Below are 25,003 nucleotides of genomic sequence, written 5' to 3'. Positions count from 1 at the left end.
GACTTAACCCAGCTCCCAGCGATACCCAGAGAATTATTTAGGGAGGGGGACATTTATTATAATAAACTCCCGACTGCTAACTTATGGTCAAAGATAAAGCCCTGTGGCAGTAAAGCCCGGACCCCACAAGGAATTGATCCAGTGACCCCATACGTCAGGATACATTAATAAACTAGGGTACCCAGAGGAATAACCTACCCGGTCTGATAATAAACCGCTGCAGGGCAATTCTAACCATATAAGCCAGACAGAGAAGAGGAGAAAGCCTATTCCCTGTGGTTACAGAGACGTGTATTTGACCTGCCGCTACTATGGTAGTGTGAGAGACAGTGATAGCCGGCTCAGTTACCAAGTGGTTCAAGTTGAGTAAGGATACATGTGAGATCGCCTGTGGAGAAAGCCAAATAGTGTGAAAGGGCTTCAATAAAACAAAATCGCTTAGACCAAAGTATAGCTCGCCAGTCACCTGTCAGCGCTGCCCGCCCCAGAGAACAGAGAATATATAACGTCTTCATCAATCCGTAGGATTATACAGTATAGTCGCGATCAGGATAACTATCCCGCCTTCAATAGCCACAAAATATTGACCCCAGCTACACAACCCTTAGGAATAGTACTTTGTTGAAAGAGACAGCCCTGTGACACGAATCATTTTGGGACATCGAGACTGTGGCAAGTGTGTTGCAAGGGCAATTAACTGTATCATATAGTGGAGTAAGAGTTATTGAATTGTTGTAGGTATAAAAATAGGTATTGACATGTTAGAAGTAATGTCCTCAACTGTTTAGCGTAATAGTAGTATGACATGCTGGAAGGATATTAATAAGTTAACCAGAGATGTGGTAGATAACAACGTGTAATGTTATAAATGCCTGAGTTCTAAAAGTTATTGTTACTTGGTTTATACTGTTTTCTTGACCAGTTTAAAAATAAATATATAAAAATAAACCCACCCGTTTGGACTTACCTGATGACGAAAGAGCCATCATAGCGGAGAGCCAGGACCTGTAAAGACACAAAGTAACAGAGTGTAAGAAGGTTGCAGTACATTACACAGGTGTGATCACTTTCCCATCCACAGAGCGAGAAGCCTAACTTCGGCTTTACTCGGATCTCATAGCAGGATCTTATTGGCTATCTAAAACGCCTGACAGCCGATAGCCAAATCGGAAAAATCCAAAATTGCGAGAATTTGGCGAAAACTAAAACTGAACCCACTCACCCCTAATTTAAGTACATCATTAATTTGATGGTCTGGTACGTGGGAAATGCTTGGTGGGGCTGTAATTAGTGTAAGTAATCTATAAGTGATTACACCCAGAAACTAAATTTAGGCAATAATATTAAGAAAGGGCATAATACATGGGCAATAACTCTCACAGGAACAATGTTTATGATATATTCCGATTCCTAATATTGTTCCTATGAGTGTTAGCGCACATGTTTTATCAGCTTTCTTAGTATTATTGCCTATATCATTAATATGTCTGGCTAAAGCCAGTACATGATTAAGGGCCTGGGGCTGGAATGGTCAAGGGCCTATTGTGAGAAGCAGAGGGGGTGTGGCCAGTGCCATGGGGCAGCACAGACAGTGTAATAATTAGCATTACTGCCTCACAGCACTGAGGTCATGGGTTTGATTCCCACCATGGCCCTAACTGTGTGGAGTTTGTATATTCTCCCCCTACTTGCGTGGGTTTACTCCGGGTACTCCGGTTTCTTCCACAACCCAAAAAATATACTGGTACGGTAGGTTAATTGGCTCCCACAAAAATTAACCCTAGAATGTCTGTTGTCCCCATGAGGGATCTTCCAGACATGGCTTCCGGTAAAATTGCATTTCCAGCATGATCTGGGCGCAATGTCAGTGACCAAGTTTGCATGCACCATTTTGCACCCGCAGGGACATGTGCTTTTATAGGAGCCAGTGGTGCAATGTGCTCAGTGTGATGCCAGGGCTACTGCACCATCCTGAGAACTGCAGATTACCAGGGAAGATTCAGGTAGTATCCCAAGCCAACTAAATGTGCAATGTGTGGCTCATAGGCCACAGCGAGGACCAATCTCCTGAATCATTCCAGAAGTTGGTAAAACTGGCCGCATCGCATTCCCTATATGGTGGTCATGGCTGCCGATGGCAATGGAGGGATCGGAGCAGATATCTGAGGTACAGAATCTGCTGTGGTCCCTCTGTCATACATTCAGGGGATACTTAATATTAGTGGTTACCCACAATATTTATCAATAATTGGGCTGCTAAGACAGCAACAACATATTAATCAGCAAAGGAGCGCAGGTGGTGTTGCCCATATTAACCAATTATATTCTGCCTATCCATACCCTCCACCATGACCCATTCCATTAGGTGCAAAATGCTCTGTTTTTGGACTTCCTTACCAGTGGCAGTTACAGAGGTAGGGCTGCAGCACAGTCCAATATTCAAAAAGGGGAGCCACACCTAATGCCACCCCAAACATCACTGTCCTTGACTCACTGGCAGTTGATGTGACCCCCTTCTTTGAATACTGGACTGTGCTGGAGTCCAACCTCTGTAACTGCCACTGGCAGGGAAGTCCAGGAACAGAGCATTTTGTACCTAATGAAATGGGTCATGTTGGAGGGTATGCCTATCATTTTCCAGAATGCAATAGACAAATGCTAACTACAATCTGATTGGTTGCTATGGGCACCATGACCACTTGTCTGTTTTATAAGCTTAAGGGCGGGATGTATTAAAATACATTGCAATGATGCTAGCACATATGTATTAACACATATGTGCTAGCATCGCAGTGCGGTGACGGCACCCCGTGATACCTGTGATGTGGTGTGCAGGGGCTCTCAGTCACATCCCTGGCTCAGCGCGGCTATCCCCGGCGCCTCCTCCCCCTCCGGAAGGACATCGGGCTGTGACATATGCTAGGGGGAGGAGGAGCTTGATAGAGGACGGGGAGGGGGGTAGTCGTCTGTGGCGAGGGGCGGCGATAGAAGCCCATAGGCTATATAGTGGCGATACCCTGACCTGCTAAGATGCGGCGGCTGGGTATTAGTACATTTGAAAATGCGGTAAAACACCCAAAAATTGTTGTTTTACCGCATTTTCCCCTTAGTACATCCCGTCCTTAGTAAATTATACCCTATGGAGGTTAATGGAAAGCAGATCTATACAACAGTGAGTTTCACAGTACACTCTTCATTTGTGAGTGTCACACTTACGTCAGGGTCAGAGTGGCCCCTTTAGTTGTACTTTGTGACTACACACACCCATGCTACACCCTTACTGTACTCTAGCTGCAGGCGCACACTCACTGCCTAAATCTGTGCACTTATTGCAGGCAGGGGCATCTTAAGAGCACTGTAGGCCTAAGAGTTTAACATCTTCTGAGTATCACATAATAAATATGGCTGTGGTATAGAAGGTCTACAGTATTTACAGTAGGTCATCCCCAAATGGTCGGGATGCATTAGGTCACTGGAAGCCAAATCCAGTCCTCGAGCGCAACCAGCAGTTCACGTATTGCAGACCACCTAGCTGGGCACAGGTGCATTCATTACTCACTGACACAGGTGGAGCTAATTACTTCACTTGTGATTCTGTGAGGAGACCTGGAAAACATTATCTGTTGGTAGCTCTCGAGGACTGGAGTTGTATTAGGTCGAGAAGTACAATAGGTCAACAGGATCAACACACGAATGGTCGACACAAGCGTTTTTTTGTTTTTTTGGGGGGTCAAATCTAGTATGTTTGGTAATATGTGACCACCGTCAGTAGAAAAATATACCCCTGAGGACTCACTTTGACGCCAGGCTTTGGGGAGGTTACTATTCTCATTCATAGTCCACATGGATAATAAATCATAGTAAATATTGGGTAAATATGTAATAAGCACCAAAAATATGTGTGGAGCATTGTCATGGCAACCATCTATACCAGGCAACCTTTGTACCTCTCCACCTGATGCACTGTAAACCTTTCATCTGTTGACCTAATGCAGGGCGACAACCTGTACACTGTCTATCGTCCCAATAACAATGAATGCAGCGCTTTTATTTATGTATTATTATATTCGGTCAGATATGTAATTATTACATGTGACTGGGATCTCTGCTGATATTTCCCCTCAGACAACTAAAAACTAATTTCTTATAAAGGAGAAAGGTGTAAAAAGCAATTACAGAGTAACGACCCTATACACAGGAGGAGGTTCCAGCCCCATTTCTAAACAATCTGACTAGGGGCCAGATACACTAAGCTTCAAAAGTGATAAGCAACCAACCAATCAGCTCCTGCCTGACATTTTTAAAACACAGTCTGTGACATGGCAGGTAGGAGCTGATTGGCTGGCTGTTTATCACTCTCCATTTTATCACTTTTGAAGCTAAGTGAATCTGGCCCTTAATTGCTTAGAAATGGAGCACTGCTCGCTCTGTGTATGCCCTGCAGTGATGGCGATGCGCAGTCCCGAGCGTCGCTATCACCCCCAGGGAAAGAAAGTGCTTGTTCGGTCTTTCCTGCTAGATCGCAGGGTTTTGTATATAAACAAGAGGCAAAACCCTGCTCAGCATAATCGCACAGCACACAGTATCCTGGGGTGCATGGCGGGTGTATGTATTACGTATCACACACTGTAACCTATGTAGTGAGCCCAAGATGGCTGCTTCTCCTGGTACTCGCCTGTGGAGTATACACCATGCATGATTCTGATGACTGAGTATTTATTATCTCCCCAATTATGTCATATCTCTTCCAGGTATATTCTGCCCAGTGTTATCCTACTGTATGTATGCTGTGTATTATGTTAATGATTTGTGTAAACCTCTGTATGTATGAATAAGAGCGGTAGTGCATGTATATATGAATAAGAGCTGTATAGGTTGGTGGACTGCGCACTCAGGGGAGGGGGGGTTATTTGTTGAATGGGGGGTTCGTGTAGTTGGGTGTATAAATACAATTCAGTCATTAGATAGGTTAATAAGTACAGTGATGTACAATTTATTAGTTAAACGTGAATAGAGAATGGTGGTGGGGTGCCTCGTAGGAGGATGGTTGGGGGATTGGGAGGTCACTGGTGCCCACAGGTGGGTGTCCTTTCTTCCTTTCTCACTGTGGGTTCAGTGTGAGGGTGTTAACAGAAAAGCAGTCCTGGGGTCCAAAGTGGGTGTGCCTGATCCCTTCTGTGTGCGGGGGGAGCCCTTGCGGGAATGGGGGTGATCAACAGATCCCCTTTTACCATAAGGGGTGTTGGGTCTTATGTCTCCTCCCGTGTGCAGAGGGGTCGGGGTTCTGTGGTAATGTCCCGGTAACTCTATAAATTGGTGGGACCTAACTGTGTGCAGGGGGAGCCCTTGCGGGGATGGGGGTGATCAACAGATCCCCTTATACCATAGGGGTTAATACCCTTATGTTCCCCCTGTGTGCAGCGAGGTCAGTGTGCTGCGGTGCCTAGGCTGGGTCCCGATACTGGGTGTGCATCTGCAGCCTGGTGTTTGTGAAAGGGTGTGTGTGGGACAAGGAGCAGCATCCCACTCCTTGTCTCTTACCCTTCTTGAAGAGTCTCGCCTGTCCAGGTGGGAGGTGGTGTTAGCGGGGGCCGCCTGACCGGTGGCTGTTGGTGAGCCGGTCACGGAACTGTGCTTTGTCTTTCTCAAAGAAGAGCGGAGCATGATACAATGCTATAAGATAGATAACAGTATATACTAGGAAATGTATTTAAAGACAATGATGTCTGTTTTGTGTTATTACTATACCAGACTTGTTTCAAAGCCGTGCGCCATTTATTTCATTTGCCAACTTAGCCTCACGTTGCAAAGGAAAATGACTTAATTAAGATGACTTTGCTGCTGAGCTCTGGGCTGCAATTCAAAAGCTCATATGGCGACGATCAGCACTTGAAAGCCCCAGTTACCAAGTTCTACGCTCTGAACTTTGCTAGGAAGTGATTAGTTCCCCTTATTGCATCCCGGGAAGCCTATATAATGGACTGTAGCTATTGTATAAACTACAATACTGGAGAATGCATGAAACTGGTGATCAGAGCTTGGAAAAGGCCCATACACACTGGGCGACTTTGTGCTGAAAGCAGCTAAGCATTTTTGTTTGAGCTGCTTTCAGCTCCAAAACCGCCCAGTGTTTTACGGGGCACCAATGAGCAGTGAGCATCATCACTGGCTTGGACACTCATCTGCTGGTATTACCAGCAGATGTGCAAAGGGATGGATGGCTTTCCCAGAGCGTCCTGCTATAGAAAGTCTTCCACCCCTTGGAAAATCGCTAAAACGGGAGAAAAACACTCAGTGTGTATGCACTGAGCAATTTTCAGGCCAGGGATTTTCCCCATCATCAGTCAGTCATCAGTCAGTATGGACCTATAGACTCATCCTTGTATTGGAAGGATTGCTTCTATGACTATGCTGATCAGGACAATCTTCTAGATATTGGGGGCAAGTGACAGGGTGGGGTGAAATATTAATGGCATCTGATAACGCCACTCCTTGCTCACGTTCCTGCCAGGATTTATAAAGATGCCCACCCCCCGCACCCGCGTCACCGGCGCATCAGCATGGAAACCCCCAAGCAATTCACCGCAATCTAGCCCGCTGGGTGCTGCTGGGTCATTTGAAGTTGGATCGCATGCAATACCACACCTGGTATATGGGGCCTTAAGACTCAACAGCACATAGTGACTTTGTCTAGGAACTGGAGGTTCGCCTCATTTCTGTTATATATGTGTCCAGGGAAGGAGGTCATGGCTCCCAATGTTGAAAAGCAGATGAGTGATAGGCCGGTAATGTAATGGTATGTTAGGTACTGTGGAGTGTACCGTGTCTGTGAATCCTGTGGAAAACCCTGCAATGCTGTAACCTACTTGCCAAGCTGTTTACCTGCACAAATAAAGACCTAGACTTCCTCTCTATTTAATGTATATGACTCCATGTCGCACCTATGAAAATACTATGTAGAATAAGAAGAAGAACAGCTAAGATGACTCAGCTTTCAGTATCACAGACAGCTGCAGAAAAGGTTGTTGGTATATTGACTCATGTGCTACTAGGCATTTCATCTGCAATGAAGAGTGGATCACTACTTTGTAACAGTCACACAAATCCAAAGTGTGTTTTATGTACCAAATATGGTGATATAGCTGATAAAGTCATTAGTGTCATACAGTAAAGAGGGCACATAGTCCATTTGACCAATATTCAGAAAAGGTAACGTGAATGCAACAGAATACACAGCAGTGTTATAATAATAATTCTATGGAGCTCCTGGGTCCTGAGGAAGCTTTTTTGCGAAAGCGTACGCTTGACTAAACTACACACCTAGTGTGTCTAAAACCCCACTTTCCCCTCCCCATTTACAAACTGTATTTTGATCTGTTGGCTGCATTGGGGTTTCCGTTGGACACGGTCCCCAGCAAACACACTGACACGGTCTCTGGCGCCAGAGCCGTGTGTGTCCCTGCTTCTTCTCAATCCGCATGAGCGAGGGAGTGCACACAGGCACACCTCAGACATAGCTCTGCGGTAGAACGCAGGTCGTGGTACTACTGGCTCCAGCAAGCCAGCAGCAGCGCTGAAACGGTACTATACCCGTGTTCAAGCGCTTGCTAGCGGCTGCTAAAGAGAGCCCCAGGGTTACATTGAAACACTGTATTCGGAATAGTAACAATCCTGTTTGATCCACGTTATATGGGCCCTTATTCTGATCGGTGCGGATATTCCCGCATTCTTACGGTGCGGTCCGCACGCCACGGTGTTTTGCCGCGTGCGGCCATCGTCCGTAGAAACGCCCACGTGTCCTCCGCATTCGGACGGACTCACTCTTTAAGAACAGGGCGTGTTTACGGACGACATACAAAGCATGCGTGTGCGGGAGAAACACTCAGATTCGGCACGGTATTACAGAGTATTACAGAGTATGCTCGGAAATACCGCATCCGACCGGGAGCCAAGCGGTGCTACCGCCCGTAAGCGGAGTATTTACGCCAAACAACCCACTATGAAGTATCTTCTGCTATACATCACATGACCCACTTATTCAATTACCTATCCTCATAAAAAACTTCTTATTTTGAATTGGAATCAATTAGATGCCAATATATCCTTACAAGCATGCCTAACACATGCATTGCACACATTAACCCTTACAGCAATTGAAGTGCAATGGTTTCAATTAAAGCACTGACAAGCGTCCTATTAGTGAGTAATGAGTAAAGGAGTAGATTCTATTGGGTTCAGGTGTTAATGGTTGTAGTCATTAGGCGTACGTTCGCCTAGCGCATGAACGAGTGGTGTCCGCAAAGCAATAGTACACTTGTGGACACCGCACATTTCTGCCCTTTTTGATCGCGTGCATTCGGAGTGGTTTCCGAATGTACGCCCCCCAACATAAGTGTACTCCCCCGTGTCCGCCCATGTTTCCGCCCCGTTTTGCCCACTTTGAAACTACGCCCATGTGTCATTCCGCATGACGCCCATAATACGCCCCTATTTCCCGAATGATAGCGGTGAACAGTTCTGGACGGGATCTGGCCGAACTGGTACCGAGTCAAGGCGTGGCACATGCGCGTTGCGTTCTCCACGCATGCGCAGACGCCGTAAACACGCGATCCGAAAGTATGCGGTAAAGTCCGCGTCAATCAGAATAAGGGCCATGATTTGGTAATATAACCATATCTTGTGCGCCACACAACAATCATTAAATATAACTGGAATAGTGGGCAGTGGGGTCCCACTAGGTGAAGGATTCTTATCCTTTTTTTAAATCACTATATGTTGTCTCATGTCTTGTCTATTTTTTATATATATTCGCAACTATTTTAAATGAATTCAATAAAAGTAATGTTTTACTAATACTATTCTCCAGGTGCACCAAGAAAAGACACTCTTTTTCTGTCCAATTAAACATGTCCTCTCCGTGTCTGTGGTAGCACACCCTCGCATTTATTAATATTAAATTGTTGATAGCATACAAGGAGGGTCCACCCTTACATAAAAATAAACTCATTTCTGTGCGACTGACAAACCCTTCTTTAAACTCAATGCTGTAACCTACTTGCCAAGCTGTTTACCTGCACAAATAAAGACCCAGACTTCCTCTCTATTTAATGTACATGTCGCACCTATGAAAATACTATGTAGAATAAGAAGAAGAACAGCTAAGATGACTCAGCTTTCAGTATCACAGACAGCTGCAGAAAAGGTTGTTGGTATATTGACTCATGTGCAACTAGGCATTTCATCTGCAATGAAGAGTGGATCACTACTTTGTAACAGTCACACAAATCCAAAGTGTGTTTTATGTACCAAATATGGTAATATAGCTGATAAAGTCATTAGTGTCATACAGTAAAGAGGGCACATAGTCCATGTTACCAATATTCAGAAAAGGTAACGTGAATGCAACAGAATACACAGCAGTGCTATGCAATAATAATAATTCTATGGAGCTCTGGCACAGGAGATTAGGTAACCTTGGATATGACAGCTTCCAGAAACTAAAGCTGTATAAGCTGTAGAACAAGGAAACAAAGTCATTGTGTTACGTTGCCCTGGCCTGGGTACCAGGGACAATACGGGTTCCAGACGGTGAGATGGTAAGGCGTGAGCCACAGCCGGGACCGCCGGTTAGGACGGCCACAGCGGGTCCTACACTCTCTCTTTCTTCTGAGGAAACCGTCAAGTCTATATGACGGAGAAACGCGTCAAGACTCCCCTCTGCCATTGATGCCTTTGATGTCCGTTTATTGATCCGTGTCCTGCGCCCACCCGTACCTCACTGCGCTCACAGGAAGCTTTGTCTCCAAGCGACACAGAGGTCTGCACACTCTCGCTGGAAACGGAGTGCAGCGCAAGCTGTTAAAAGACCCGTCGGGAGCTGAGGTAGATATCAACAGCTATTACAACTGTTCCCCCGCAGCGTCCGTCTGAAGGCGGTCGGCTCCCTGACACAGCGAGCAGGTCTCGTTGCTGTGGTCAGGTCGTGGAAATCCTTCATGCGGCCAGTAACCTGAAGGCAGCTGTTTTTACTACAAACACTACTATATATTAACCTTATACCGACTGAGCGAGTGAGTAGTCTACGGGTGGCTAAATAACTTTGCATGTTTTACCACTGACTTTTCATACAAACTAAGTCCAAGCCACGGACCAATTGCACTATCCATATTACTGGCAACCGCTGGACTCTGTATACTCCAATTGTCTATTATGCCACAATTGGCTACAGATTAAACAAGTGGTTACAAATATTCTGATTAACAAAATTGCCATTTGAACACACAATTGCCAGTGTTCTGAAAGCTATTGGCAAAAGGACACGTTTCTTTCCTAAAGGAAATTATTACTACTCTTTTATTGGTTCTAAAGGATCAGTGTTTAAATTGCATGTTTTATGTAATGTTAATATTTTTTATTTATGATTAAATAAATTTATATATTTTTTTATATGATTAAATTTTGCAGTGTTTCATGCGCTCTCTAGAAAAATATTCTATCTGTTGAGTCCCCGAGGCAGATGGCAAACCCCTGCGGAGCTAGGCTTCACCTGTGGCCGCCGCGTTCGAAGGAGCGAGTTAAGCCCGCTCCGACCCCGATGCAGCCAGGTCTTATGTGATGACAAGGGGTAAGCGATCGCCACGGGGAACACTCAAGAGGACAAGCTGACTACTGGACCTAACTGGAAACTGGCCCCTAACTGTCGGCACCAGGCCAAGACGGGGAGTGCGACCTAGTCGCAGACACCAGCGGATAGAAGGGAGTCCCCAAGAATACTCAAAAGGGACCGTGACTCCCAAAGCAGGGACCAGGAACAATGGTGACACTTCTGCCTAAACAGAACACTAATGACAGACGGGGGCCAGGGAACACATACAAGAAGACGGGGACAAGAATATAAAAGAAGATAACCAAGGACAGGCCCGCGGAGGGGCTTAGCCACGGAGGGCCAGAGAACCGAAGGAGATAAAGACCAGAGCTCCACTGGAGCACTTACGTGACCCACGGAAGATGGAGATAGTGGGTCCACTGCAGGCTCACAGGCTGATGATGAAATACAGCAGAGGAGTCTGGCGAAGAACTGGAAACAGGGGATCCACAGGCAAACACAGCGGACAGGCTGGGAGACCAGGCAGGCTGCAATGGAGATCTGCAGCCGGGAAAACTGGGACCAAGGACCCAGGGGACCGGAGAGTGACAGCAAATAGCATAAAATGCATAAAGCTATAACCGGCGTCTGTGCCCAGCAGACGCCGGCTATTTATTCAAATCTCGCGCCGCCTGACTGACGTCAGGCGCGCGCGTTGCTGGCTGCCGGGCGGAAGCTCGGGGACGTTGCCTAGCAACGCCCCGACGCTTAGCCTCCGAGCGAGGCTTGGGACGCTGCTCGGCAGCGTCCCCCGCCGTGTCAGATGACGCTGCGTCTGCAGCGTCAGATGACGCTGTGCTCGCCGTCCGTCCGGGTGCAGGGACACCCGGACGGCGTGCAACAGTACCCCCCCCTTGAGGAAGGGTTAACAACCCTTTCCCACCAGGTTTATCGGTGAATTGCCGAAAAAAGGCCCTCCTAAGATTGGGTGAATGCAAATCTACATCGGAAACCCAGGACCTCTCTTCGGGACCAAATCCCCTCCAGTGTACCAGAAACTGCAAGGAACCTCTCACAAGTCTAGAATCGAGGATCTTTTCCACGCGGAACTCCTGTTGCCCCTGCACCATCACTGGGGCGGAGCCATTCCTCAGTCTGCGAGGAAATCTCTGTGAAAACACCACCGGCTTAAGAAGCGAAGCATGAAAGGTACTCGAAATCCTGAGGGACTTAGGTAAAGCAAGACGGAATGCTACCGGATTAACCCTCCTGACAATCCGAAAAGGCCCAATGAACCGAGGCCCTAACCTTGCCGATGGTTGGTGAAGCTTTATATTACGGGTGGATAGCCACACCCAGTCACCAACTTTGAAAGAGCAAGGCCGTCTGGATTTGTCAGAGAATACCTTCTCTCTGAAAGCAGCTTCTTTAAGGGCCAAGTGGACTTTCCTCCATACGACTTTGAGGCGAGAGGCAGCTGACGAAGAAGAGCCAGAGGCATTCGGTCCCAGAGAATTAGCCCGTGGATGGAATCCGTAGACTGCAAAAAAGGGCGACGTCTTAGAGGCCGAATGATGTGCGTTATTATACGCAAATTCGGCCAACGGCAAAAAACTAACCCAGTCATTTTGAAGTTTGGAAGCAAAAATCCTAAGATATTGTTTAAGAGACTGATTAAGGCGTTCTGTTTGTCCATTGGCCTGTGGATGGAATGCGGAAGTTAGGCTGATCTTCACCTTTAAGGCAGCACAGAACATTCTCCAAAACTGAGCCACAAACTGTGGACCCCGGTCGGACACAATATCACTGGGAAATCCGTGCAGGCGAAAAATGTGTTGAAGGAATAGCGTGGCCAACTCTTTAGCCGAGGGCAACTGCCTTAAAGCCACGAAGTGCGCCATCTTAGAAAATCTATCGATGACGACCCAAATGACTTGACAGTGTGATGAGACTGGAAGACCCACAATAAAATCCATGGCCAGATGGGACCAAGGCCTGCCTGGGACGGACAAAGGCAACAACTCTCCCAATGGTCAAGAACGTGGAACTTTATGTCGGGCACACTCAGGACAAGACAAGACAAAGTCCTTGCTGTCCCTGGCCATCCCTGGCCACCAGACCACTCGGGATAATAAAGCAAGGGTTTTATACACTCCTGGGTGACCCGAAATCTTAGTATCATGGCATTCTGCCAACACTCTGCGTCTCAATGAAGGAGGAACAAACAGTTTATTCTCCGGAGTTTGGGCTGGAGCTTGCCCTTGAGCTTGCCGGAGAAGACCCTCCAAGGTCTGGCTAACTCCGGCATGGATACAGGATGAAGGAATGATGGACCCCGACTTGATCCCACCTTCTTGTTGAGGAACAAAACATCTGGAAAGGGCATCTGCCTTAATGTTTTTTGATCCAGGGACATAAGAAATAATGAACTTAAATCTCATAAAGAAGAGTGCCCACCGGGCTTGGCGAGCGTTCAGTCTTTTAGCTGATTTAATGTATTGTAGATTCTTATGATCGGTTAAGACCAGAATCTGATGAACAGCTCCTTCCAGCCACTGACGCCATTCATCAAAGGCCCACTTGATGGCAAGTAACTCCCTGTTGCCCACATCATAATTGGACTCAGCTTGAGAAAATTTTCTGGACATATATGCACAAGGGTGGAACTGTAGTGTTTCTGGATCTCTCTGCGAGAGGACCGCCCCGGCCCCTACTTCAGAGGCGTCAACTTCTACCACAAATGGTAGATCGGGGTTGGGGTGTTTAAGAACTGGAGCAGAAACGAAGGCCTGCTTCAACGTCTCAAAGGCCTGTTCTACTTGAGGACTCCACAATGATGGATCCGCCCCTTTTTTGGTCAGAGCCACCAAGGGTGCCACAATGGACGAAAAGGCGTGAATGAAACGCCTATAATAATTTGCGAACCCAAGGAACCGCTGGATAGCTTTTAAATTAGTGGGCCGAACCCAATCCACAATGGCTTGTAATTTCTTGGGGTCCATTTGGAACCCACGAGAAGAAATTATATACCCCAAAAAAGAAACCTGGGTCACCTCAAATTCGCATTTTTCAAGCTTAGCGAATAGCTGATTTTCCCGCAACTTCTGCAAAACCTGGCGTACTTGTGTCCTATGTGAGTCCAAGTCTCGGGAAAAAATTAAAATATCGTCCAAATAGACCACTACAAATTTCCCCAAGAATTCCCGAAGGACGTCGTTGATAAAATCCTGAAAAACGGCTGGGGCATTGGAGAGGCCGAACGGCATTACCAGGTACTCATAGTGCCCCGTCTGAGTACTGAACGCCGTTTTCCACTCGTCCCCTTCCTTGATTCTAATGAGGTTATAAGCCCCCCTAAGATCGATTTTGGAAAAGATGGTAGCAGATCGAAGTTGGTCAAAAAGGACTGTAATCAAAGGAAGGGGATAGGTGTTTTTCACCGTAATCTTGTTGAGAGCACGGAAATCTATGCATGGCCGCAGGGAACCGTCTTTTTTTTCTACAAAAAAGAAACCGGCACTGAGAGGTGATTTAGAGGGCCGAATAAAACCCTTTGAAAGACTCTCTCTGATGTACTCATCCATAGCCTTAGTCTCCGGGACTGATAAGGCATAAAGCCTGCACTTGGGTAATGAAGCGTTGGGAACCAACTGGATGGCACAGTCGTATGGACGGTGTGGCGGCAAACTGTCGGCCTTGCCCTTAGAAAAAACGTCTAAAAAATCTTGGTAAGGGACAGGGACCCCTGCTAAAGAGGTGGATCTTACAGGGAGTGCAATCTGAAGGCACTGTTGCTGGCAAGTGGGACTCCAATGGGTAATTTCCCCCAGATGCCAATCAATGGTGGGATTGTGTCTTCTCAACCAGGGAAAGCCCAACACGATGGGCACAGAAGGACAAGAAGTTATCAGGAAAGTAATCTCCTCCTGGTGAAAAATACCAATGGTCAACTGCAGAGGAGGAGTCTGGAATAAAATAGCCCCATTGGAGAGCACCCCCCCATCTAAACCCCGTAGGGTAATGGGCACAGGAAGCCGAAGTTGGGGAATCCCCAAACTCTGGGCGGTGGCAGCATCCAGAAAGTTACCAGCCGCACCACTATCAATGAAAACTGACCCAGCCCAATTGCATCCTTGAAAGGATATGTAGCCAGGAACTAGTAACGAATCTAGAGAGGAAAATAGCTGAAGGCCGTAGTGAACCCTCTCTTCGTTCACTTGGCCCGGCCTTTTACTGGCCTATTGGGACAATTTTTTAGAATATGACCCTTGCACCCACAGTATAGGCAAAGTCCTGAACTCAGTTGGCGAGCTCTTTCCTCCGGGGAAATGCGAGCTGCCCCAAGTTGCATTGGCTCCTCACTTTCCTCAGGGATTACCGATACAAAAGGAACCACCCGGGTGAGAGAGCCCCGTTCAGACCTCCGCTCACGGAGGCGACGATCAATTTTAATGGCTAATTCCATTAATTTGTCCAGAGTTTTAGGAGCGGGGTATTGAATGAGACAATCCTTAATTTCGTCAGCCAGACCACAACGAAATTGGCTGCGTAACGCGGGATCATTCCATCCGCAGTCATTTGCCCATCGGCGGAACTCAGTACAATAAGCCTCAGCCGGGTCTTTCCCTTGTTTAAGGGCCCTGAGATGAGTCTCTGCTGAGGCTTCCCGGTCGGGGTCATCATATAACAACCCAAGGGAACTGAAAAAACTGTCAAGCGAAGACAAAGCTGGGCTGTCAGGAGGCAGTCCAAAGGCCCAGGTCTGGGGGTCACCCTGCAGTAAAGATATTACTAAACCGATACGCTGGGCCTCGGACGAGAAAGAGCGCGGTTTGAGCTTAAAATACAATTTGCAGCTCTCCCTGAAGTTAAAGAAAGTTTTGCGATCCCCAGAGAACCGATCAGGAAGGTTCATCTTGGGGTCTGAACCTCCAGTTTCTGGGGGCCTCATCCTTTGCTCTTGTGAAGCCACCTTTAACGACAATTCCCGCACCATCTGGGTAAGCCCCTGGAGCTGATCCGAGAAAGTCTGGGGAGTGGTACTCATAATACGAAATCACCCAAAAAACAACAGGAGGACTGATAAGACCAAATATAGTCTGTCTTTTAATTTTATGGCCGGTTATAATGTTACGTTGCCCTGGCCTGGGTACCAGGGACAATACGGGTTCCAGACGGTGAGATGGTAAGGCGTGAGCCACAGCCGGGACCGCCGGTTAGGACGGCCACAGCGGGTCCTACACTCTCTCTGTTGAGTCCCCGAGGCAGATGGCAAACCCCTGCGGAGCTAGGCTTCACCTGTGGCCGCCGCGTTCGAAGGAGCGAGTTAAGCCCGCTCCGACCCCGATGCAGCCAGGTCTTATGTGATGACAAGGGGTAAGCGATCGCCACGGGGAACACTCAAGAGGACAAGCTGACTACTGGACCTAACTGGAAACTGGCCCCTAACTGTCGGCACCAGGCCAAGACGGGGAGTGCGACCTAGTCGCAGACACCAGCGGATAGAAGGGAGTCCCCAAGAATACTCAAAAGGGACCGTGACTCCCAAAGCAGGGACCAGGAACAATGGTGACACTCCTGCCTAAACAGAACACTGATGACAGACGGGGGCCAGGGAACACATACAAGAAGACGGGGACAAGAATATAAAAGAAGATAACCAAGGACAGGCCCGCGGAGGGGCTTAGCCACGGAGGGCCAGAGAACCGAAGGAGATAAAGACCAGAGCTCCACTGGAGCACTTACGTGACCCACGGAAGATGGAGATAGTGGGTCCACTGCAGGCTCACAGGCTGATGATGAAATACAGCAGAGGAGTCTGGCGAAGAACTGGAAACAGGGGATCCACAGGCAAACACAGCGGACAGGCTGGGAGACCAGGCAGGCTGCAATGGAGATCTGCAGCCGGGAAAACTGGGACCAAGGACCCAGGGGACCGGAGAGTGACAGCAAATAGCATAAAATGCATAAAGCTATAACCGGCGTCTGTGCCCAGCAGACGCCGGCTATTTATTCAAATCTCGCGCCGCCTGACTGACGTCAGGCGCGCGCGTTGCTGGCTGCCGGGCGGAAGCTCGGGGACGTTGCCTAGCAACGCCCCGACGCTTAGCCTCCGAGCGAGGCTTGGGACGCTGCTCGGCAGCGTCCCCCGCCGTGTCAGATGACGCTGCGTCAGATGACGCTGTGCTCGCCGTCCGTCCGGGTGCAGGGACACCCGGACGGCGTGCAACACATTGTTCATTTCCAATATCAGCATGACGAGCCAAGGCACCCCTGGAGTGGATTTGGATATATGTGGTCTGATGGAAGGCTAGTGAATAAGTGGAAACAGAAACTTCATAACATTCATTGATGGTTTCACAAGAATAACACATTTATTGGATTAAAAAAGGATTGAAGTGATGACAGACTACAAGACTCACAGCTGGATGTAAAGTCCATAAACTGTATTATACTCAGTTATTGCCATAAAAGTAAAGGGTAAAGACTCTGGAATCAAGTCAAGAGATGTTGTATGCAAAGAAACAGCACAAATGAAAGAAAGGGTGGAATATGACACACAGAACAAGTGTGTCACTGAGAATTGGATAGGTAGAGGATGAATGGGCACTTAAAGCAACTTATCCATTGGTCTACTTCTCCACTCGTTTTACTGCTTGATATCTAAGCATCTATGTTTAAGATTTCTCATATTGTATTGTATTGTGTTAACTATGTTTATTTGTATGTATGCAATGTATGTATGTATGTATGTATGCATGTATGTATGTATGTGTGTGTGTGTATGTATGTATGTATGTATGTATGTATCTATCCATGTATGTATGTATTGTATTTTCATTATATAATTCTTAAATGCTGCCCAGTGGTTTTGCACACACTATTGTGTAAATATTTCATTTGTTTCTGTATTTCAATATCTCTCCTGGCTGTTGCACCTGTAAATGGTTACGGCAAGTGTCCTGAGAACTTGGAAAGACCTTTGAGAGTTTGTTGGATGCAGTGTTGTTGCTGTTTTTTTTCTATTGTCTCTTCCATGTTGCTGTCTCTGCGCATGAAAAAGAAAACAATGAGGGACTGAGATCGGAAGATGACACAGGATATTTGGCTTGGTAAATAGGGCACCTGGATTCGGAAATTCAGGCACTAAATGAAGTCTTCTAAATAGTGATGACGTTGCTCATACCAACATACCAGCTCCTACCTATCAGTTTATTATATACTTAATCAGCCCCATTGAGAAAGCCACAGAGCCAGGGAACTGATGGGGTGTGGGCAAATCTGGAGAATTGACCACACCTCCTTTTTGAAAAACAGTATAAAAGTACTATGAGTGGGGGGCAGGGCTTAATGTGGTCATGCAGAGGTGAGGGAACTCAATTTTTTTATGCCACCTAAATAACCCCCCCCCCCCCCCATAATTACACCCCCTCGCCTCCCACCATTAGGCAGAGACAGGGCCAGTGGTAGGGTTTTTGGCACCCCTCTGCAAACTAGAATGCTTTTCTGTGAGAATGACTGTTCAGGGCCAATGTGGAGGTTAAAATGTTCCACCTTACCATCAGAGGTGGTGGAACTCAGTTCCACCCCGTTCCCCCTCACTTTAACCCCTGGCGGGGGGACATCTGTCCTACATGCTACAAAGGGGGACATCTGTCCTCCATCAGCAGCTGGCCAGGGGCCCCTGTCTGGAACCTCAAAGAGGCCCGGGTTATTAGTACACCTCCGCTCTGGACCTCTGTACTTGATAAATACTACATTGAAATGGATTGGTTGCTTTGGGCAACATCTCCACTTGTTCACGTCTACACTCTTTAGAAGGCTTCAGTTCACACATCTCCAACTGTAAGAGATGGTGAAAGTACTCTTCCTTGAATTTAACCGTACATCTGTAATACCAGAACCAGCCTGAATGTTGGGTTTTTACTGGACATGCTGCTGAAATATGGGCTGGGGGCTGGATGGAAAACCTGCTGAAAGACCGTGTGCTAAAACATTGTCACAGTGCCCAGTCATGTTTCCCTCCAGGCAGACATTTGGCACGTACAACAAAACAAGACATATGGATAAGTGTTTGTTTTCCTTGCTAAATTACACTAATCATACACAGTTGCGTTTAGTTTGTCCATAAATATGAAATTACCTTGAATGTATTATGTTTTCCTGTTATGTACAGTACAAGATTATTTATTATATAGTTAGCAGCCTATAAATATCAACCATTTAAAACTGTTGCTAAGAAGGATCTCTAAAAGCCTGTATCGCTGCTAATGTCAGATGCACTGTCCAAAATATATATCTCCTAATGCAAAATCATGTGATGCCAACTACAATGCGTCAGTCCTTGCCGAGACCACGTATGACTTATACTGGGGTTCACCTATGGCTTATACTGAGGTGCACATATGGCATATACTGGGGTTACATGTGATCCATTGTACGACTTATATGAAATGTTCTGCAAGCCATATCTCCAGTTCTAAGGTTGACTCCATGTGGTCGATACACATTAGGTTATCAGGTACAAAGGCTGACATGTTTATTTGACCATTTTTTCTTTTTTTACTTTTCTCATACTCCATCCACATGAACTACAATTGGGAATAGTAAATTAAGAGGTCTATTTAAACGGAATCCATAGCACAGTGAGAGTATGTATCCTTCTGAGGAAGCCGCTGAAATCAAAGGCGGGGAAACGCGTTAAGGAGCTACTCACCGGTACCGGTACCCCTTACTGCCACCACTGAGCATTTGACTGACTGCCCTGCAATCCGGGAGCGTGGACGAGTCCGCCTGGCTGCACTGCATTTGCAGAGAATCTGCAGCTGAAAAAATCCGGAACCTGGCAAGTTATCAAAACTTTTCAAGTACTAATAATATTAACTGGTCCTGCATGTGAACTTCCAGTGACACATAGGGGCTGTGAGAGAGCTGCCTAGTGTGAATGGGACTAACCGGCTAACCTTCAGGCCAATATTATAACCACTAACCCCACTAATTGGTGATTGCATGCAAGAATACCCCTCAATATATAGGGGCTGTGAGAGAGTCACCTATGGTTTAAATTGGACTAACTCATCATTCACAGGCTAACATCCAAACCGCCAGTTTTCCTAACACAGGCTGAACTAAAAGTCTACTTGGCACCCCCAAAAGGAATCATTTCCTAATTTATTCACCCCCATCCCCCATTCTTTTATTATTGTTTTAATTGTATACTGTGTAACACCGGCCGGTGACTAAATGCTATTATAAAAGATATTAATTTAATAAAAAAAAAAAAAAAAATTTTAATAAATTTTGATATATTTACAAAAAAACTTGAATCAGCGCTATCACTAATTTCTTTCCTAATTGGGAATAGTAACCTGCCCAAGCTTGGTGAGTGAGGCCCCCCATACACTAGTCCGACTAGTCCGACTTGTCCTAAGAACAAGTCGGAACCAAGGCCGGCTCTACCACTAGGCAGCTTTAGGCAGCTGCCTAGGGCGGCGGAATCTAGGGGGGCGCCACAAAGTCTGCCTATCAAAAAAATCAAAGATGTCTGTGAGGATCCTTGTTGTACTTAATGCTGTGGGACCTCTACAAACTCACCTCCATACTTTCTCTTGAGGCATACTTCCCTATTTTGCTGCCCTTTCTTCCTGTACTCTGTTGTGGGTGGCAAAGAGGGGAGGGTGCTGGGGGCCTCCAGAGAACGCAGGGGTCTTGCCCACCTACCTGGGTTTAGGGAGGACCACTCAATTTTGGGAGGTTCTCTGCCATTCCAGAATGTTAGGCAAGTATGCATTAAGGGGTTGGAAAATGGTTATTGGTGGCAGTATGGGGGGGGTGTGGCGGCAAGAGGTTGAGGTTTTGCCTAGGGTGCTGAGAAGCCTTACACCGGCCCTGGTCAGACCAGTCTGCCCTTAAGCTCCCCCTGAGAGGGTCACTAATAATTTGGCACTTCATGTGCCATATTTACATTCAATGATTCACATGCAATTTATTGCATGTAAAAACTCCTAGGGAGCTAGCAACGGCAGTGGGACCCGGGCATCGGTGATCGGCAGGGCATTGGCTTGGAGCATGTAGCAGCATTTGCCGGGTGGGACAGGAAGTGGCTGCTGAATTGTTTTTTGTTTTTTTTAAAAGACTGGCCACCCGGTTATTGGCTGAGAGAATTCTCTCAGCCAATCAGCGGCCTCCCATCTGATTGCCCGGATCCCGCTGCCCGGACCCCACTGTCTTTCAAATGCCGCTACCAGCTCCCCTCCACCGCCCAAACCCCCTTGCTCGGACCACCCTGGCCAGACCCCACTGCCCGGACCTTGTCGCTCGGACTCCACTGCTGCACATAGGTGTGTGCCAGCGGTGATTCACCGCTGGCACACACCTGCGGATCAGACCAACACATCGTGGTTACTAAAAAGCATCAGGGTGCTGGTGGTGATGGGGGTCTAGTGGAGGAGTATTACGAGATTGATTGAGCAGCTTCCATTCTGCTGTGTTGCAGTTCAGAGAGGCACATAGTGGACCAGCACTGGAGAGCATGCTGATTCTTGTAGTACCATTTGGAGGATCATGGGATGTCAGGTGAGCTAGCTCTCAATTTAATCTATTGTTGTATGTGTCATTATCATGAGGCCTTAAATTTGGGCAATTATGCGACGCAGAGTAAATGCTGTTATCAATTTTAGGTACACATTTGAGGTGTGGTTCCGCTACTTTGGAGTGGCACACGTATTTTTTCACTTGTTTTCAAACACAATGTAATACTTTTTCCACTAAGACTACTGTTTTGAGTATTTGAATTAACCTGAACTTAAACTTAGTATAGGGACCCTTTGGTATCAGAGACATCGTAACGTTGACATTGGAGGCTTACCATATTTTTTGTAAATATACGTACAGTACCTGGAATCTCTGAATTCTCTATTACCTTATAGAGCCGAAGTCTTATTACTGATACCCATTGGTGTGCTGGGGGAAACCTCCTTTTACAGACCCTAAAATACCAAGTGATTACATAGCATATTTACTTTGTATAGGAATCCAAGCATTCTATGCTGATGCTGAACACAGATATGGAGATGGCCAACCAGATGATAAGCAGTAAGTTAGATGGTGAGGAGCCTGCATGTCCTACCTTACATCTATGGCCTGCTGCAACCTAAAATTCCACATACAATAATACCCCTTTTACACCAAAAATCGCGGATCCAAACCTGCATTCGGAACAAGGATCCATGCCGGGTCAGATCTGGGATTTACCCTGTTTACACTGCGGTGCCTACCCGCAGTGTAGATGGAGGAGGCGGCGCTTGGAGATTACATCATATCCAAGCGCCGGGACTGCTGTCATCCCCGCTGGGACCGCCGACCGCCATGCTGGGGGCCACCAAGTCTTGACCTGGGTAGAAGTCCCGTGTAAAGGCACACGGCATGACCCATTTACACCGCCGCTGACCTGGGTCTGACCCGCTGATGACCCAGGTTTTTGCGGCAGTGTAAAAGGGGTATTAAAGAGCTAGCCCTCCTTTTCTTATCAAAAACTTCCCATAGGTATATATCTATTCCTTCCTCCAGCCTCACTCACCTGTTGCTGGTCACCTGCCTGTGCTACAAATACAAAGCCCTTCAACGTATGGGGGAGGTGCCACCGGAAAGAGGGATTAATGACACTTTCTGACGACCAAGGAACACAAGCCTGCTAGCTGCCTACACCCCACAACTCAACCGGTTGAAATATTATGCAGCGTATTGGTTGATCAGGACCTCAAATAAACACATATATATGCGATTATGACACAAATGCATCCAGTGCTAAATGAGTGATACTGTTCACCAACACAGTGGGGTATTCAGTCTGGGATTCCGACTGTTGGAACGCCCTAACAGTCGAAATCCCAGGCCATTTTCAGTCCTCTCAACTGCAACTTGACAGTTCTGACTGTCCGTGTGTTGAGTGTCGGAAAGTCCAATGTCGAAAATGGCCGCAGATTGTCGGACGCGGTTTGCTGAAAAATGGCAGAGAATTAGACAATGTGCTGCATTTTACGACAAAACAGATCCGACTTTTTTTTTTTTCAAATGTCAGATCTGTTTTGTTGGAAACTGCCTTTAATGCTGTCGGAAGCTACAGCATTGAATAGGCGAAGGACGCTATTTCCACCAGCAGAAATAGCGTCAGGGATTGAATACCCCCCCATAGTGGAGTTGGATTTTGTTTTTCCAGGTTCTTTGGAAATTGCCAAATACATTAATCAGACCAGGCTGCACAACCTTTTCTTAGATTTACTCTTATGTTCTTCACTGTAAATGTCACTGATCTAAAAAGATATTTTTTATATAAGAGGAGTCAAGTAAACACATTGCTATTTGAGATATTATGAGCGATGCACATAAAGGTTAAATCCATGACTAACGAAGTATGAGGGAGTTTTCTTGGTCTCCTTTGCTATGTGTGAATCTGATTTGTGCTATGATACCCTTATTTTCAAGTCCTGTTACCTAGCTACACTCTATCCCTCCTACATTGTGTTCAGACTCAGCACACAACAAAGAGATACAGACATATGGTGGACGTGGCACCACTGTACGCTGAGATAATGTTCTACACAGATAAATAAAGTCCAAATAGTTACCAACTCAGTAAACTCAGTCCCAATAATAATCATCTGAAAGAAACATGTATCTGCAGACAAGATTGTTGTACTGTATATGTTCATTTATTTATATGGCACCACAAGGGTTCCGCAGCACCTAACAGTACATAAATGACCAAAAAAAACCCCAGAAAAACTGAAATAACCAATTACAATACAAGGCAATTTAGGACAAGTACAAATAAAGACAGTTCCATCAGGTGACCGGACACTGAAGCAGTTATTAGGGTGGCAGGGTAGACACATCAGGAGGGGTAAAACAAATAATTGATGATCTAGGTAGATTAGAGGAATGGTCAATGGCAACTACAGTTTAATGCCAAAAAAGGCAAAATCATGCACTTGGGTCTCAAAAAATCCAAAGACTAACTATAGTATAAATGGCACTATAATGGAAACTACTGAGGAAGAGAGGGATCTAGGTGTCACTATTTCAGGTGAATTAAAGGCAGGAAGGCAATGTAACAAAGCAATGAAGAAGGCAAAACAGATGCTTGGTTGCATAGGGAGAGGTATCAGCAGTAGAAAGAAAGAAGTAATAATGCCACTGTATGTCAGGCCTCGCGCGGGTAGCTCCGGCGCTAGCCCGGCGGTTTCCCTGCAGCATGTCCCGGCTGTTGCTAGGCAGCCGGGACGTCCTTTTGTCATTGGACGCGGCCGCGTCATCATGCCACGACATCCGGCAGACGCCGCCGTGCGTCCAGGTCCGCCTCCTCAGTCTCTTCCCCCACGGCCGCAGCGGTTGCCTAGGCGACGGGGGACGCCAGGCAACCAGGCGGAAGGGGAAGACTCTGGCTCAGCCGTCCGCCCACCGGATCAGCCGCAGCTGCTCACCATTGGCCGGCTCTTTATTTAAACCTTTTCACCGGGACACTCAGACGCTGGTTATAGTTCTTACCTAGCGTTCTGAGTGTTCCCGGTTCCTGGCTGTCTTGTCCTGTTCCTGCCTGTCTGTGGGTTTCCAGCTGCACCATCCAGCGTTCCTATCCACCTTCTGGCTACTATCCTGGTGGTAGCCTGCCTTGCCTGCAGCAGTCACTGTTCTCAGATAAGTTGGGATTTCTCCCTTACCTTCTTGCTCTGAGAACACTGTGTATTTATATATTTTGAGTCATCTTTATAGTGTATTGTTACACCTGAATCCCATGGTACTACCCCGTGGGGTCCGCACTCGTTTTCTGATATTGTGTCATCTTTAGTGTATTGTTACACCGGTACCCCCCTGGGTTCACTAGTATTCTTTTCTTATTGTGTCAACTCATGTGTATTGTTACATCCACTGGAAATCGTATTACCCCAGAGGTTTCCTGGTCATGGGGCGTTCCTCACCCCCGCCCTTAGGGCTGGGTTGTCCTCACCAGTGGGTACAGTTAGCTTTACCCTTGTTCTCTCCTGGCCTTGGCGGGCGAGTTGTCCATACTTAAGACCTGCCTGTAGCAGAGTGGGGCGGACCTAATTCGCCCTTCAGCCGAGACGGGCCCAGGTGAAGCCTAGCCCTGCACTTGTCCGTCGATTCCAGGTGGAGGCAACGGAGTTAGGGTTGGTGAGGACACCCGTGTTCTTAACATTTGGTGAGGACACCCGTGTTCATAACACTGTATAGGTCATTGGTACGACCTAATCTAGACTAGAGTACTGTGTTCAGTTCTGGAGGCCATATCTCCAGACGGATATAAATACATTAGAGATTGTACAAAGTAGGGCAACTGAAAAGGTGCATGGCCTACATCACAAAACGTACCAGGAAAGACTATAAGATCTTAATATGTAT

Source organism: Crinia signifera, chromosome 7, assembly GCF_055691185.1.
Source record: "Crinia signifera chromosome 7, ASM5569118v1, whole genome shotgun sequence".
Classification (NCBI taxonomy): Eukaryota; Metazoa; Chordata; class Amphibia; order Anura; family Myobatrachidae; genus Crinia; species Crinia signifera.
Note: the sequence above shows the minus strand (reverse complement) of the source record.